The sequence below is a fragment of the Passer domesticus genome, chromosome 5, assembly GCF_036417665.1.
Source record: "Passer domesticus isolate bPasDom1 chromosome 5, bPasDom1.hap1, whole genome shotgun sequence".
NCBI classification, from domain to species: domain Eukaryota; kingdom Metazoa; phylum Chordata; class Aves; order Passeriformes; family Passeridae; genus Passer; species Passer domesticus.
Window position 1 is genome coordinate 30,070,662 of NC_087478.1, and position 18,362 is coordinate 30,089,023.

An 18,362-nucleotide genomic window follows, 5' to 3' on the forward strand; every position below is an offset into this window, starting at 1 on the left:
CATATGGTCTCCTGCAGTCCTGGTTAATTCCAGCAAATAGGTCAAGCACAGCATTCACCCTTTTAGGAAAGCACCAGGCAGAGGTGACAAATCTGATAAATCAAATCAATATGAAACTAATTTTCTCTCTCAATCTGGCACAATATGCAGTTTCATATTGTTTTCTGTTGTGTTTTAGGAGGTTGGTTTGTTTGTTTTCTTAAGCTCTCTCTTCCTTCTTCCCCCACCCCCCAACCTTTTGATATTTGTTAGAGTTTACTAAAAAGGCATCCCAAAAAGCAAGATCCACATCACTATATGATTAAGGTTACAAGTATTGCACAGCCTCTACTGTTCAGGCCATGCTTGATAAAAGCATCCTCTGGAGAAGAGCAGTAGTTCAGTCTCCATGGTAACTCCTTCTTCTGCCTCTCTTGAGCAGAGACTGTCAATTGCATTAAATTAAGGGTGATGGGTTTGTGATGGATTCCTACACCCAAGGGACTGAGATTGGGACCACCAGACTTTTGTCACTGGAGGACAGAAGCTGGAATAAAATGGAATTAGTTGAGTTATCCTGGAAGCACAATCTGCATTCTTGTATGTGTATGAACAGATATGTGTATAAAATGCATGTACATGTATGTCTTATGTATATAAAATATATATGTATCCATATACTTACAGAGTCATATTTCTGCTCCAACACACAGAGAAATTAAGGAATTAAAGAAAAAGTTCAAATACATTTAACCTCAAGGTCTCTTGATTCATTCTTCTCTTTTTCAAAACTTTACCTCTCACTTTGTGCAGCGTTATCAGCCAAAGGTGATTAAGGAGCTTCTTATCAGAGTTCGATCTGTTTCCAGCAAAAATGTTTTCATTGCTTTCAGTGTGGGTTTGATAGGAGCCACAGTGGCAGCTATGAAAGCCATGTGACAGGTCTGGTGATTTCAGACAGAGCTGACCTTGAGCTTTAGATTTCCTCAGGGAAAAAGCAGTTTGTTCACTCACTGGTCCTTAACTCTTTTTCTGTCATTTTCCAGGGACGGTTTCAGTTTGTGGTTTTTGTTTCGTTTGTTTGTGTGGTTTTTTTCTCAAAAAGAACTTTTTGGGTGTAACATCGAGTTATGAAGATTAGCTTGAGAGCTGATAAATCCTTCAAGCCATTCCCAGCTGTGAACTGTGGGACAGTTTTACTGGTCTGAAGTTCAGAAAACATAAAAATTTCATTTAAATTCTGGATAATGTTTCTGAGTAAATAATTAAAAACACATATTTAGACTGCTTTTGAAGAAAGATGCTGTATAAGTGTATGGTGTGGCCATTATAATTTTTCAAAACACACTTATTCTTAAAAAATGTAGCACTTAATATCTTCCTTTCTCTTCAATATTGATAAGTTATTCAAGTCTGAAGTGTTTCCAAACAATAGCAAACCCTTGAAGGATTTTTCATGTGACAGCACAAAAGTAACCTATAGACAAATCCTCATTTTGACTTTGTCTAATATTAATGTGGAAAATAACGTATCATATGGTATGTTCAAAATATTTGTGATTTTATCTCAGTGGGTGTTTTGGTGATATTGCTGTGAAGATGAAATGGCATGCACAGTGGAGATGACAGTTGTGAAATCCATGTAACACAAACAACAGATGGTTATGGATTTTCACTTTTGGGCAGAACCTGGGTTCCTACACTTTTCTTTCTTCCTGATAACATTTTCTAATTTCGGTTTCATAGATACTGGCACAAGGAATCCAGTGGCCATCAATATGGAGATTGAGAAGCTTTCTTGAGTTGTCATATCTCCTTTGTTGTCAGGGGCAAGTGTTTTTCCCCATTAGAATATGCAAAGTGTTGCATTTTAATAACCTCATTTAGAGTGCCCTTGAAAGCAGAACTTACTAACTTTCTGAGTTCTTCATGGCCATAAGGGAATACTTCACATTTAGCCTGAGATATATGAAAAACATCTATGTCAAGTTAATTTGAGACTCACAGATAAAGGAAAAGGAGTCGTAATGAGGTTTCACAGGAACAGAGCATTTTGACTCTTACTAGCAAATGAAGATAAGAGTAACAAAATATTATAAAGGTACATTAGTTCAGTTCTTAAAAAAACAAGACCTGAATGCTAAAGCCTGTGAAGGGTAATACAGCCAGGTCTTGTATTTCTTGGAAGGCTTTGAGTTTTAGTAAAACTGGACGTTGTGGGGTAGTGTTCTGCAGAAGCAATGCATGTTTTAAACAGAGATGTCTTCCTAGATGTTTAGAAAACACTAAAATGGTCAAAGGAAGAAAGGTGAAAAAACCCCAAAAACATCTGTTTTAAATGGTTTTATACATTTTCTTTTCAAATAGGTTTGTCACCTTATGTACAGGAACAAGATGTTTCTTTCCTCTGCAACTTTTTACATTTTGCTGAACAGATAAGAACTAATTGCTAAATATTCAGTGCCTTTTGGGGATCCAATTTTGTCAAGTTTTCATGAAAAAAGGGTTTTGCTGGGATCTGGATGCACTTAGGAAGCCAGTCTCCAAGTTAAGGACATGCTTCCACTGAGAGAAATAAGGAGTTTTTTGTCTTTTATTGTGTTAATTTTGAGTAATTGTCAGAAAAGCATTGCATGATACAGAGTTCCCACTGTGTTTCTACTAACCTCTTTTGATGTTGCAGACATAGGGTATTGGTCATAGTTTGATACATACGATCACCTGGGGCATGCTTTAGAGGGGAACATGGCAGTGCTGGGTTAATGGTCGTACTTGGTGATCTTAGAGATCTTTTCTAACTTTAACAATTCCATGTTTCCATAGAAATATTTGTGGTAATTTAAAGTTAATTAACTTGAGCCTTTTACTAAAACAGGTCTCATTTACATACAAGTAAGCAATGTGGATTACGTAATGAACATTAATTAATAACTCTCCCTTTGTAAGACTTTGTCTTTATCTTAATTTGGTTTTACAGACAGGATTTTCAATAAGTAAATAAATATTGACAGCTTTTTTTGTCTGCAAAAATGATGCTTTTTTGATTTCCACTTAATTTCAATTAATAGGTCAAAGTCTAACAATAATAAATAACATGCATCATTTTCTAAGGGGCTAAAACTTTGGGTTTGTTTAAGAAAGGTATCAAGGGACAAAATGAAGCCTTTGATATGTTCATTGAGCTTGTAAAACTTTGAGGAAAGAATGCTTATTTTGTGAGTACTGCAAATGTTGGATTAGTTCCCATATAGTTTTTCAGCAGATCATACAATGGCTGTGTTCGTGATGTGTGTGGGGTAATTCAAAGGTAATGAAACAATGGTCTAGTGCAACTGGGAATCATGAGACATTTATGCAGATACCAGAGAAGAACTGTGGGGAAGGAAAAGTCTGTGTATACCATTGTAGTCACCCAGCACTTCAAATGAAAGAATAAACCCAGCAGTTTACAAAGAACTTATTATAGATTTTTACTGTTCCATTGTTTTGGAATGTCTAAGTACTATTCCCTTGTTTATTTTGGAGCGTATATTCAAGGAAAACAGAGTTGTACTGATATGTTTAGAAGATATTCTAAGCCAGTATCAAATAGCAACAGCTGAGACATATTGTGATTCATAAAGATATGTAGTTCTGCAGTCATTAGCAGGGGTGAGTGTGCCAGAGACTTTTGACAGGTTTATGGTGATGCCAGAGGAACAGCAAAAATAAAAAATTGTGATGGTTTAGAATGTTTTTTTTTATGATTATATTAGGTACTCTTTAAATTGATTTACTAATTTTGAAGATTTTTGCAAAGACCACATGGCACATGTGTTTAAATGTATAAACCATATGAAGAGTTTTTTAGGAGTCAGAACCTTTTAATGTAATAGTGATATTCTATTGAGATTCTGTACATCCAAGAATACAAATGAATGTAGCTTTAGTAGTTAATACGTGTTTTGTTGGTGCATGCAAGCCAAAGAAAATCTTAGCTTTCTTTTCCACAAATTTTGGCAGGTATATTTTCATTGTCAAGAAACAATTAAGTATTTGCATTGCGGTTCTACATGATTTTTGTTTGGGGGAATATCTACTATGTCATGCCATCCAAATGAAAGATGTGATTAAAACAAGAACTCTGTTTTGAAATGAGAGGTTGTTTTCCACATATAGTTCAAACACATTTTTTAACGGTTTCTCACTGATGATGGGAATGTGTCCCCGTTTGGTTTTCTATACACAATACTTTGAAACACATGCCATTAAGAGGTTTAACTTTTAGAAAACTTCGAAGAAAGTAATGGTATCCTTACAACTTCTTAGCAATAGTAGCTGGAGATAATATGAACAGGATTCATGTGTTTCGTCTTCCTCAGCAAAGGCACCTACATCTGATCGGTGTCTAGACATCTTCTGTTGTCAGTCAATAAAGATGGGAATTTCTAATTCATTCCTTCAGAAGCTAAATGTCCAAAACACATCAAATGCAAAAACATATTTGGCTTTTGAGCGCTAAGAGAATCTAGAGGTGAAGTTCAAATTTTGCACAAATCTGAGTTGGTGCCACCCTACATGATTTTTGCCCTACACTAATACATTATATTTTGCTATCTAGAGACCTTGAAATCTAAGAACATTCTTATTAGATATACACATCCATTGTTAGGGATTTTAAGCTCGTTGTGTTTATGGTTTGATTGCTTCTTTAATCTTCTTTTATGTTAAATGGGTTATACTTCTCCCAAGTTCCAGTGACACTGACTCAGTTGCATTAGTTTTAATCCTATTAAAAATACCTGGTAATTTTAACAGTACCTTTGAGCTTGTAAGTCTTCTCTTACCTTGCAATGACTTTCCTCATACCCGTAATTCCCTTTCTTCCATAAACAGATAAGAAAAAAACACAACTGGCTTGTCTAATAATTGTCTAAGTTTACATACTTATGTAGCTGATTATAAGCTGATAGAAATCTGTGTATCTGTTATATCTGTTTCTTATGTTCTGTGAATGATTTAAAAGTTAAATGCAGTTCAGTCTCTTTGTAACAAGATCTCCAAACACTTCTCTTATCAGTATCATCTGGCAGCCCCAGCTTTGTCATGCTGCGAACCTTACCTATACTGCTCTCCTGTGGAGGAATCCTTTGCACTTCCTGGAACAGAACTTACCTGACTGAAATTTGTAGCTTCTCTGTCCCACATATATTGCTTCTAGATTTGCAGAATTTCCCAAGAACTCTGCAGCAGCTTTCAAGATTGGACTGGCACAAGAGAAGGCAGTAAATGTCCTATTTGGCCTTCCGTAGAAAGTAGAGTACTCTTATGTCCTTGGAAGTAAAATTTCACTCAGAAAAGCTTCTGGAGCAGTGCTGGTCTAAATGATTTGAATTATTGGCATGTACCCAACTTGCAAAATTAATCTCTCCATATTGCTAAGCTTTAAGTGTACGTAATAAGGTGAATGAGTCTGCTATTACTTGCCTCGTCAGAATAGTTGTAATTTTCAGAGCAGCAAGTAAACAAAGTGCAGGAGGTTTTACTTCTCAATATTTAACTTAAAGACTGTCTTTAGAGGAATTATACAATCCATAAGAAACCAAAACTCCAGAAGGGGTACCATGAAACATTTGATTAAAGAACATAAGGGTTTAAAGCTGGAGAGAAGGAACACCTTCACTGATGTTGTTACTGTCTTATCAGAGACATCTAAAATAACTGTGTGGGACTCCATTTCAAGTGTGGGCATTGATGCTTATCCTGCAAGAAATGCTTCATTTTAAATACCTTAGTGATCTCATAATGTTCAAAGTTAAATTAATTTTTTTCACCTACATAAAATCAACATATAAACATGTTTATATATTTATGAAAATATGTTCATTGTTAGGTGTGTTTGCAACATTAAGACTTCCTGACAGTGTACCTTCAATGACTTACATTATTTCAGAGGCATTCATTAAAATTTCATTTTTATTTATATTCACCTAAAAAAGACATGATTCATAAATGATTAATATATTTTTCCCCAAATAAAATGTGAATAAAATATAGAATACTAGCTTTGAAGATTTACAGGATTTGAGCAAAGCTGGTGGTATTGACTTTATTGAAGTAATCACTGGATACAACTTCTGACTTATTTGTTAGTAAGCTGATATCTGCTTCATAAATGGAAAACAAAAATCTGAGGACACAGTACAATTTGACCTTAAGTATGAATCTCCTAACTTTGATTTTAATTTTTTGGTTTCCATAGAGCTCCAGTGCTGCAAAGTTCTCTGAGAAATCAAGAATCAGGGTCTGTGGCTATAAGGATTATTCATTGAAACAACAGATTGTGTAACAAAACATTTCCAGGTAGTGACCTGAAATTGTATGATTCTCACATGGGAAAAAAATGTAGTCAGCATTGGAGATGATTCTAAGGGGCTCATCCCCCTTACATGAACAATCACTCAGAGGATTGCACCTCACAGAATGAGATGTGGCAGTTAATCTCAGAGAGAGGTTCAGTGTGTGTTAGGTGACTGCATATACAGTAATAAACACCACTTTGGGTTTATACTAAAATAAGAAACTATAGAATTGCAAGTTTCCTAAGTCTGGTAGTGATATGCGATATGATACCTAATAACCTTGGAAAAAATGTTTGTAATTATTTTGAGCTAAGAGGAAGAATTAGTTCCTGGTAATGCTGCACAGTTATATTTTTAATTTGTTTATTTATATGGCAGAACACACTGGAGATATTTCAGAGTGAGTTTTTTGAAGAGTTTTAATTTAGCTTAAAATTCTGAGGCTTGAAATTTTTATTTCAGCTTGGGAATAAATTTGATGTTAAAGCATAAAGTTGGTTCATGCAATGCTTTTTAATTTTTTGTATTGTTTCTTAAAAATCAACTAGCATTCCAGCTAATATATGTGAGAGTTATTCTCTTGTCTTTTACACAGCACCATAGTTTATACCTGTGGAAAGAGTGTGCAAGGTTACATTTGCCACTGTGATTTAGAAGCTCTTCATATTTACTTACTCAAATGTAAATAGTAAGCTGAGTGCAAAGCACTTGACCCTATGCTCAGAGAGCCAGAGCTGAAGTGGCAAATGGGGTTAAGACAAGAACAAATTTGTATTATGGAATTTCTTCCAGATTATTTCACCTGATGTTGTAAAAAAATTACCTGACAAAGTGTTCAGATATACATATTGCCTAGATGAGTCAAAGTTCTGACCAATTGCTTTCCAGTATGATGTATTAAAACTTCCTAAAAGAAACATAGTTCCTCTTGTAGGAAGGAAATATTACTTTCCTCAGTAATATTCTCCTCACAGGCACACATGGTAAATCTTTGCAGAAGTAGGTATATTTCATTGGATTATTTTAATATGTTCTTGCTGAAGAATATCAACATAATTCTTTAGTGGAAAGGTGGCTCCAGAAATGCATGATGCTTAGGCAGTATCTGTAATACAAATCATGAAAAGCCAGTATTTTAATGGGCACTAATTTATTTTGCATTTATGATGCATCACAGTCATTAGAAGGAAGATGCTTTGCATTACTAGGTGGAGAACAAGGTTTCTGCCAGTGGCAGGTTGTTTATTTCTTCACAGCAGGTAAAAAACCCCTCCTGTTCAAAAGCCACACAAATACTATTTGCAAGTGCAAGAGGATGGGACTAGGTCACCAAGACCCTTGATGCTGCTTTTTGAAGCAGTGCTCAAATACTCTTAGTTCATGTAAGCAGAGCCAATGTAGACTTTCCCACTTGCACACTTTCAGAAAATCTTGTCTATGGAGGTGCATCCTCTGCTGCTACAAGGGAAAGAACTATGTAGACTGTGTAGAGAATGTCATGAACATTGTTTCCTCTCTAGTCCAGCCAAAATGCAGATGCCATAGCAGCCTTTGTCCAACTCCCTCATAATATATTTCTTTTCCACTGTCCAAGTCCCAGGCTTTTTCTACTATTTTTTCATGATTCATTCACTCCTAACTTGGTCATAATTTATGCTAATTTTGATAGAGTCCACAAAATAAATGGCATGTGACTCTACACAGAGAACAATTCAAAAATTTGAAGCCACATCAAGTAAAGCTTTCTCTAAAGCAGATGGAAATCTAAAAGTGACAGTTCAATGGCAAATTCAGCTCTGATGAGAAAACATATGTGAGGTGGGTATGGGAATGTGCAAAGATAAACTGACATCTACTCAGATGTAAAGATTTAGAAAATGTATCTGATTTCTCCATTGCTTTCATTGCATGAAGTTATTCTGAGACATGCATTTGTGCACAAAAGGCTAGAGAGAAGCAAGGAAAATAGAATGAGAAGATATTATAAAACATTCTTAAATTTTTGATTATTCAGTAAATATTTTTTAATATTATTTTTAGAAAGCAGTTAAATACGGGTTTTCTTAAATTTAAGCAAATTGGAAATCATGGGATCACAGAATAGTTGGGTTGGGAAACTCAGAATTTTGCACACGTTGACTGAGTTATCCTCAAAATTTCCACTTCTTTTAGGATTTAATAAAGGCTACTAATTTGAGGACAGTTGAAATGAAGATGCATTGAAAAAATGAAAAACATCACATAAATCTTGTTACTGTTTTTGATCAAGAATTATTTTGATAAATGTTGGCTGTTCATTACTCTGTTTTGGGGGGTTTTTCCTCATGTTTCTAGGCATTTTACAGTTTATATTGCTTTTAGTCTTTTTGACCAGGAAGACAAATAGTCAGTGTTTTTTTACTTTACATATAATTCTATAATTTTACAGATTTTTCTCAATATAAGCAGGTGCTATTTTTTCACTTGTCTGAAAACAGGGAAAAAACCAAAGCAAATGAAGCTCCACAAAGAATCTCAGTTTTAATTGGCAACTGAATGTATTTTGAAAAATAGCGGGGAAAATGCAAATTCTGTGTCCAGTATGATCCCATTAATACACTACCATTGTCTCCACTAACACTCTAAATAGGTGCCAAAAGGTAATGAGAATGTTTACTTCCCATTTTATATATATATATATATATATATATATAAATCTGTGTCTTTTAAACACAGATAAATTCCCTTCCCCCTTCTGTTTCTTTTGTCCTGTCTCTTCCCCTCACTCTTCCCTTTTCCCTTTTCCTTCCCTGTTCCCATTCTCTCAGCACATTGGGAACTATCTCTCATGAAATATTTATTTTATTACAAAATATAATATTTTATTATAGTATCACATTATTTAGAAATTTTCTAATTTATGATTTGTAGAGGAGTTTGGGAAATTGACAAACTTAGGCTTCTAAATATTGGCACTGAAAGACATGCATTTTACTGGATATTAGTAAAAAAATTGTAATTAAAATGATAAAATAATGTGTTACGTTGGCTTTTTTTTTCTATAAAATAGAGTTTAAGCTTAATGATACTAATGTGTTAAGTGCATTTGGAAATAATCTTACAATGTTATTGACAATGACCTGAATATGATGACTTCTCTGGACCCTTCCAAGTTATAAATACATACATCCAGATTTATACTTCTCATCACATTTATTCTAAGTATGTAGATGAGATTTAATGATCCACTCATGATTCATAATTCACAGTAAGAGGTCCACAGAAACATCATAGGTAATAGCTTCAGTATTTTCAATTTGAAGTTTAATTATACAGTGCAAAACTGAGAGCAGAAAGGAATATGATAAAGGAGCAACTGAGAGGAAGCAAGTGTCTTGTGCTTTCCCTGAAATTACATATTATTGCCTGCAACAGTGTATAAGGAATAATTTCTATGTTGAGTTAGTTATAATATTATTCTGGAAGAAAACAAATAAACTGTAGGATGGGGTGCAGGATGGAAATGGAATATTGCATGAACTTTAACATGATGGGCAATTTATAGAAGACAGAGAAATCCAAATGACAATCTTAACTGAAGTTAGCTGGATTTTTGAGTGTAAATGCATTATCTGAAAAATTTATTGATTTGAGTTGGAGAGAATACATTCCTAAGAACTACTAAATAGCCTGGACTATTGTATTTGTTGTGGCTTTTTGCTCTCTAAAATTCTGCTAGGCAGAATTGACAAAGTATTATTCTGTTTCCAGGAAAAGTAGCCAGGGATTTTTTAAGTGTTATAAAATAATAAATGAAAATAAGGAATAATAAATAGAAGGTGGTGAGTAATGAACTTCTACATTTATTGTGTTCACGTATGCATACACACAGATTTTTAGAAAAGACAGCCATTCCTCAAAGAGGAAGGAAGATAGAAAGAAAAAAAGGGAAGTCTTTGTAACTATCCAATAACATGATTTATGAAAAATGTCTATGAAGAAATAAAACAAATATTTGCATGAACTATTCAGTTTGGTTCTTTTTTCTTTTTTCTTTTTTTTTTTTTCTTGGAGGGGCGTAGTTTGGCTCTTTTATAGTACTCAACAGTTATCTTTTAGATCAACTACATATCTCTTATTTTCAGTTTGCTATAATTTTTACACTGGTATACTGTAACCTCTGTCTTTTTTTTTTTTTAAAGTTTTATATCTGCAGAAAATTGCCACCCTTTGTAACAGCATAATATACAGAACTTGTTTAGCAATCTGGTTCACAGTTAGCAAGCAGTAAAGGCAAGTTTGATAGCTAAAAATTGTAACCTGCTTTGGAAAGGTACAAAATCCTAAACATTGAGTCTTCAATTAGAAATTTTTGAGTTCTTTGAAAGTGAAAGAGTGAGTTCAAAGGTTTCAGGTGAAAAATACTTATACATGGGATAAGTACCTTCTATTATCTCTGGAAAAAACAACCAATTTTTATTTATTGAGTCCATCAATCAGATGAGGGAAAGCATTGGGGTTTTTTGTTTCTGTTTGTGTGAGTATGTAGTCTCCATGTCTGGGCATAACAGTTTTTTAATATGATTACTTTTGAGACAGAAAAACTATTAGATAGAAATACTGGTTAGCTATAAATAAACCTGTAGTTTCTGAATAGTACTAATTTGCATTTGTGCCCTCAAAGTAGACCTATTAGGATTTATTTTAAATATTCAGAAATGGGATACTTTCAGTTCACATGCTCAAACACAGATATTACCAAATTGAGCTTAGCCTGTCATTTCAGCCAACTACAGAGACAGAAGTATAACACTCCAAAGATGATACCTCTTTTAAAAAACCCACTACACATTTTCATGAGAACATTTGAGAAATGCCTCATGAAATTCCAAATGAATCCCGAAAAAAAAAATGGAAAATTAATTTATTATTACCTTGTATAGGGTATACTGCTAGAGATAATTACATTTATTAATATTTATATATTAGTATTATTATCTTTACTGTATTTCCAGGGGGAAATAGTGAATAAGTCCTTGTTTGGTTTTTCATTTGAAGAACAAGTAGCTTTTAATGGCACAGGTTCATTGTGCATATAACAGTATTATTATTTAAGTGAAGTCCTCAACACATTTTTTGAGTCAGAAAAGCTGTTTTAAATTTAGATTCATGCAAGCCTATGATATGCTGAGGACCTAATTGCTGTTAAATACTTAGCTTCAAAATTCATTGTCTTTTCTTCTGCAGAAAACTTTCATTAGTTTTTCCCTGTACCTCATTATTTGCTGCTGAATTTTCTAATGTTCATGTTGATACACTGCATGCTCAATTTACAAGCTGGTTGTAAATATATAAGGAAATATAAGGAAACTTTAAAAAAATGCTGAAATATTTTTCTACATTGTACTTCTTTTCATTATAAAGTTCTCAATGTGAAATTTGGGCAGTTAATTTTGGGTCAGAGATTTTTTAGTCAGTGACCATACATGTTTCTGAAATCTGCTGAGTGTTCAGTAGCTCATAGAATTACACTAATTTCCTGTTAAATATGATGAAGTTTCATATTGCTCATTTCAAAAGAAATGTCATAATTTATCTTAAAGTCTTCTGCGTTGTGATCAAGTGTTTCAGCCTTTTATGAAAAAAATTCTGCAGCAGAGCATGCAAAACATAATTAATATAAAGCATTGATACGTATCCATGTAAATAATAATCAACATGGCTACTCCTTGATTAAAAACTGGGCATTCTTCCAGCTTTTTAAAATTCATAGATATAGAGCAATTTGCTAACTTGAAGACATTTTCTAAATTACATGGTCCATAACTCTATACACATTTGCGCCCTAACAAACAAGAAAAAAACCTGCAAGGCAAACAAGAGCTTTAATCAAAATATGCAAAGCCCTTGATTCATGTCTCTGATATTTCGCTAGAAAACCACAAATACCAAAGCAGATCAAGTGATGCCTCCATAAAAGCAACACATTTAAAGCAAGTTCTAGCACCACTGATCACTTATTTTGTTTCTTCTGAACATTTCAGGAAAAGGCAGCTTATATTTGCAGACATATGTGTTTCTGTGTTCAGCACTTCACTTCAAAGCTTGCAGGTGTAACCTTTTTGGGAGGAGGAACCGTGAGGAAGAAGCTGGAGTTGAGCACTCTTCCATCAGTCAGACTCCTATACCACACACACAATTACTGCATTCCTTATAAACCTCCAAGGAATAGATGAAGGTCAAATTAATGTTCATTAGGGATCAAAAGATAAAAGCTTGATGGAATACAAGGCTCCTTCAGGACACCACTGAGAATGTGAGCCTTCAGGGTAATGACTCTGAGGAAATGTAGTTAAGAGCAGGGGAAGTGGAGAGCAAAGTGTGATGGATGGTTGAGCTGCTGACTGTGTCCTCCCTGGCAGGTTGAGCTTTTAGCTGCTGAGCTCTCCTAACTCACAGTCTAACAACCCTAGAATGTTACACATTTCTGTTTGGTAGTATTTACTGCAAGAGCATATTTTCTCATTGCTTTCTGTCAAGGTTACTGTGTTATCTAGGTTTATGGAATCAGTGCAGCCAGTCGTAAATGTTATATGAAATGGAAAAAAAAACCTGCTGCCAAATGCACAGAGGAACTACAGAGAAAACTTTCCAAGGGTTCTTGAACTAATTTACTTCACCACTGTTACACAAACACGTGGGATATGTCAGAAATGCAGGTTACCATTCCCAGAACAATGATAAAGAACACAAACATAAAAAATAATGCAAAAAATAGTTGCATGACTTTTTAATATTTTAATTTTTTTTCTGTCTAAAGCCTGTCTAAGAGTACTAAAAGAATTTAGCCAAAGGCTTTTGAATGAGAGATTAAACTGTCACAGAATGCATAATATTATGTCTTAGTCCTACTTGAGAAAAACAGCATATTTTTGAAAGTATTTTCCAAGTTAATTAATAGGTCTTAAGCATTTTGAGTTGCTTTTCCTCTGAATACCAGAGATAGGATTCCATTAGCAGTACTAAGAACTTGCTTAAAGCCTTTGTGATTGAATGAGTTTTCTTTAGTGGAGTCCATATTAAAAAAAAATAAAAAGGGAAAAGTTGGACTCATCTTAGCAAATAGTTTATACTAATATTAATTCTTGGAGCTCCTTGGGCTTTTCTAGCCTTGTAGGAAATAGAAATAAAAGATAAACCTTGACTGGAAAGACAGCTGCATTGACTCTGCAGAGCAGATGGCTGAAAATGTGTTTAAACCACTTGACAGAATGCAATCTACAATGTAGCATTAGTGCAATTTGAAATATTACTACATTTATTTTCAACTTCTTTCAGAAATTCACTTCATTTAAATTAATGTCATATTGTTCAGACTGAGTCACTTCGTGTTCCTTTGGGTTGATGGCACTATGAACACTGTAATGACATTGTTAATATATGTTTAAAAAAATTACCTTTTTATCAGGAAAGTTTATCTCTAGCTCCATACTAAAATTAATGGAAGTAGCAAAATAAAAAGCATGAATGCACTGGCAGTATGTGAGAGAAATTACAGAGTTCTCTCTAATTATATCACTGTATTACAGCAGTGAGGAATCAAACTAGGACTAATGGAACAGCTCCTCCTAGAAGCTGTGCAAAGGCCTGTGGAGAGCAGGGAGGTGATTCAGGGCAGCCAGCACAGCTGCACCAATGGCAAGCCCTGTCTGACCAACCTATTGCCCTTCTGTGATGGCATGACCATATCAGTGGTCAGGGGAAGGTTTATAGATGTAATCTCTCTGGATTTCTGTAAATCCTTTTACTTGACATCCTTGTCTGTAAAGTGGAGAGAGATGGACTTGATGAGTGGACTCTTAGCTGGATAAGGAATTGGTTGGACAGCCACACCCAGAGAGTAGTGGTCAATGTCTCAGAGTCCTGATGGACATCTGTGACACGTGGTGTCTCTCAGGGGTCTGCACTGGGCCTTTATTTTTTATTATAATAAATTATAATATTTAATATCTTCATTAATGGCAGGAATGAAGGAATCAAGTGCTCCCTCAGCAAGTTCACAGATGGCACTGAGCTGAGTGATGCAGATGACACAGGATGCCATCCAGAGGGACCTGGACAGGCCTGAGCAGTGGGCCCATGGGAATCTCAGGGGGTTTCACAAGACCAAGTGCAAGGTGCTGCCCCTGGGTTGGGGTAAACTCTGGAATCAGCACAGGCTGGGGATGAACAGATGGAGAGCAGCCCTGCTGAGAAGGGCTCAGGGGTGCTGGGGAGGAGAGGCTGGGCATGACCCAGCCATGGGCACTCCCAGCACAGGGAGCCAAACGTGTCCTGGACTGCATCCAAAGCAGGGTGGGCAGCAGGGCCAGGGAGGGTTTTTCTCTCTGTTCTGCTCTGTACTGCCCCTATATTCTGCAAGCTGCAGTTCTGCGTTCCTCTGTGAGGCCCCCAGCACAGGACTTGTTAGATCAAGTTCAGAGGAGGCCACCAAGATGATTAGAGGGATGGAGTATCTCTCCTGTGAGGAAAGATTGAGAGAATTGGGATTGTTCAGCCTGGAAAAGAGAGGGTTGTGGGGTAACCTAATTGTGGCCCTCCACTACCTGAAGGGAGCCTCCAGGAAGGATGGAGAGAGACTTTTTAAGCAAATGACCTTAAAAGGTTCGAAACTAGATGACCTTTAAAGTCTCTTCCAACCCAGGCAAATCTATGAGTGATGGTACGACTTAGTTCCAAACCCCCTGCCATGGACAGGACGCCTACCAGTAGACCAGATTGTTCAGAGCTGCATCCAACCTGGCCTAGAACACTTAAGGTGGTGACGTAGCCATAGCTTCTCTGGGCAGCCCCTTCCAGGACCTCACCAGCCTCACAGGGAAGTTTTTCTTCATGACATCTAATCTAAATGTGCTCTTAGCATCCACAACTTCTTTGTGCACAAGTACATGTTCTTTTGAGCCAGTGAAACAGAACATAGGTGTCACAGTATTATGGACTTCGTATGGAACATCATAAACAGCTCCAAAATGCATGATCCCATCTGCTCACATAGCTGAAATGACTTTTGCCACTTTTCCCTTGGCATGATGACCAACAGTGTGAAAAGTGGCTATTTTTTCTTGTCTTATAAAGCACAGCCCTTCCTGAAACTGTTTTTCAGTGGCGCTGGTTACAGTTGCTGTCTTACAGCCTGGTGCTTTGCCTGAAACAGAAAGATATAAAACAAAAATACAGCTGTGAGAGTGTTAGCATATTACGATAATGTTCTTAAATTTGCTTTAGGGAGTACATAATTTTTTGTGGCTGATGGTTTGTTGGTATGAGGGGAGAGACCAGAGTAAATATTCATGTGGGTCTCCTGACTTAACGTCTGTTATACAGCTACTTCAGGCTTTGGGAAAGTAGATTCAGAGATCCAGCAGTCCTTTAGTACATTAGCATATATTAATGTATAGCAAGGTTTTGGCAGTGTAATAGTATTTAAACGGCTTAATCTTCCTTTGTCTAAAAAGAAGGAATACACAAGGAATATAGACCTATGCTGGCATGTAAGCATTGCTTAAATAATTGTAGAAGATGTTAGATGTGACATGAAATTTGTACAAGGCTATAAAACACACGATGGCAGGAAAACAGCTGGAATTTATTTAGAAATATCTATGTTAAGGTATGAAAATGCATTATTTTATGAGATTTCATAACAAAGTATATGCACAGATGTCAGAATAAAATGTTTAACCTACTTATCACATTGGAAGAGTGTCCTAGATAATTTAGGGAGCTTAAACTAACTCTGTGGCTTGTACAACAATTAATATTTCCCACATGCACAAATTTTAAATTAAAATACTGGAATATACGTAAAGAAAACCTCAAATTAAGTGGAGCTGTGGTGGTAAGTACACATCATTAACTTAAAGAAAACAGCTCAAAGGGAGTATTATATTTAAAGGATTTTTGAATTCATGATGAATTCCAAATTTATGTCATTTGAAAGCATAGAGTCAGACTCAGACAACCTATCTAAATTAACACATCCATATTTAGCTCAGCAATTAGGTCTTGTAGGTGAAGCTAACACTACATGCTTTGATCTGGAAAGCTGTAACTTAAGGTCCCAGCCTAACTGCTACAGTGAAGATCTGCAGAGATGCAGTTTTCCTGTTCCTGGTAAGGAACTGTCAGCAAATACTAAACAAATTTTTCATTTTCAATTTTGTAAATACTTCCATCTCATCATATGAAGAACTGGGAAATTATTTTTTTAAAAATTAAAAATAGTTGTTTTCGCATGTCTAAAGTGAATACTGTTACTGGGTTTAGCAATAAAAACAACTAGAGGTTTTTTACTTGCCTTAGGTTTATTTATTTTCAAACTTATAGCTATTATTTGATACTGGGATGAAACATTTTGCTTTGAGTTAAAAAGAGATTTCCAGTTAAAAGGGTCATTTTTTTAACTCAGAGAAATTATTTCTATTGTTTACATATTTCAAAAGGACTTACTTTCTAACTCAGACATGAGCCCAATCACTAATTTTCCAAACATAGCTCTATAAATAAAAAATTGTGTTCTTCCATGTTTCACTACTTTCTTCATATGGTCTCAAATGGGAAAGCCTTGCTTGCCACAGTTCTGCTTAGTGGCTCCCCTCAAATGGAAATAAAAAAATATTAGTTATGTTGTCATATAATCTGTCAGTTAAATGTTTTAGTGCTTCATAAGTGTTCTAAAGTCTTTTAATAAATCCCTGGGCTGTTGTCTATTTGGGTGTCCATTCCATGCTGTGGATGTTTAAGTCTGTTGGCTTTGATGTACATTTATGCTTAAGACTCCTTGGGACTCAAGCTATTTAATGAATACCCAAACTAAGATCCAAACATCACTCAAATCTTTGCTTTCCAGTCAAGTTAATTTCAAGCTGATCTCTGTATTAATGAGCTATTAGAAAAGACAGGCAGGCACAGTGCAACTCTATTGTAGAAGCTTATTTCCATAAGGAAGTAAGGTAAAAATTGATAATTTGGCATATTTTTAAGACTTCTGTTGTGTATATGCAAATAGTAATTAACATTTCCAGCCTATCAATAATAATACTTTAATACATTAACGTAATTCAAAGATTGGAGTCTGAAATATAACTTTGCCTATGAAAGCACACTTCTAAATTTCATTGGAATTGGCTTTTCACCTCATGGAGTTTCTGGCATTTATTCCTTTAGATATTCATAAAAATAGAGACTTAAAACTGTTACCAGTATAGTGAATAACTTGTAGTGAACTCAGATGCAAATCAAGGCATTCCAATTTGTGCTAGGTCCCTGCTCTGTCTTAGGTTTGAAATGCATTTCTTTTTATGATGTTGGGTTTTTTGGGTTCATTGCTTTTATTTTTTAAAATTTTCTTATTGGATGACTTCTGCTATTGAAAAAGCAAGACTGTTTTTAATGTTTTGGACTGAATATAGTGCTACCAGATGCTATGCAGGTTTAGCTAAAGAGCTTTGACAACCTCTTAGTCTTGATATGTAGCACACCATCTATTCTAGCCATGGTTGTTCAAAAACATATAATGTATGTCATGCTAAATTGCACACTAGCTGTTTGGTTAGTATGGATGTAATTATACCATAAACTGAATTACAGTTGAAACTGAAAAATGGACCTAGAGCAATATTTTTAAATTATATAGGTTTTTATGCTAAACCACATTTTAGATTTTCCCAGACAGTCTATAGTTATCTTACTGTGCATTAACACTCCCCTCTTGATGAGGTAAGGGTAAGCAAGCCTCAGGGGCCAGAGATTTATGTTCTGATTTCATAATATTTTGTGAACCACTATGTGTGGTTCTAAGTAGGGATGCAGGACATGCTGCAGTATTAAGAAATTTTAGTCTGTTTGCCTGGAGGTTCCTCCTGCTCTGTGGAGTTTTGATACCCATCTCATACTTGAAATTCTTCAGTCCTTGCACTTTCAAAACTTTCATTGACTGATCTTGGTATTGATTGTTCATGAACTGTAGCAATCCCTCTTGCTTGTCTGATGTCTTTAATCTTT

The 18,362-nt window shown here is 35.2% G+C and overlaps 1 protein-coding gene across 4 annotated transcripts in view; it reads left to right on the plus strand.

The window, feature by feature from the left end:
* The window catches only part of SLC16A7 (solute carrier family 16 member 7), an 82,508-nt gene that overhangs the window by 48,534 nt on the left and 15,612 nt on the right, over positions 1 to 18,362 (plus strand). The gene's annotated exons all lie outside the window — the stretch shown is intronic.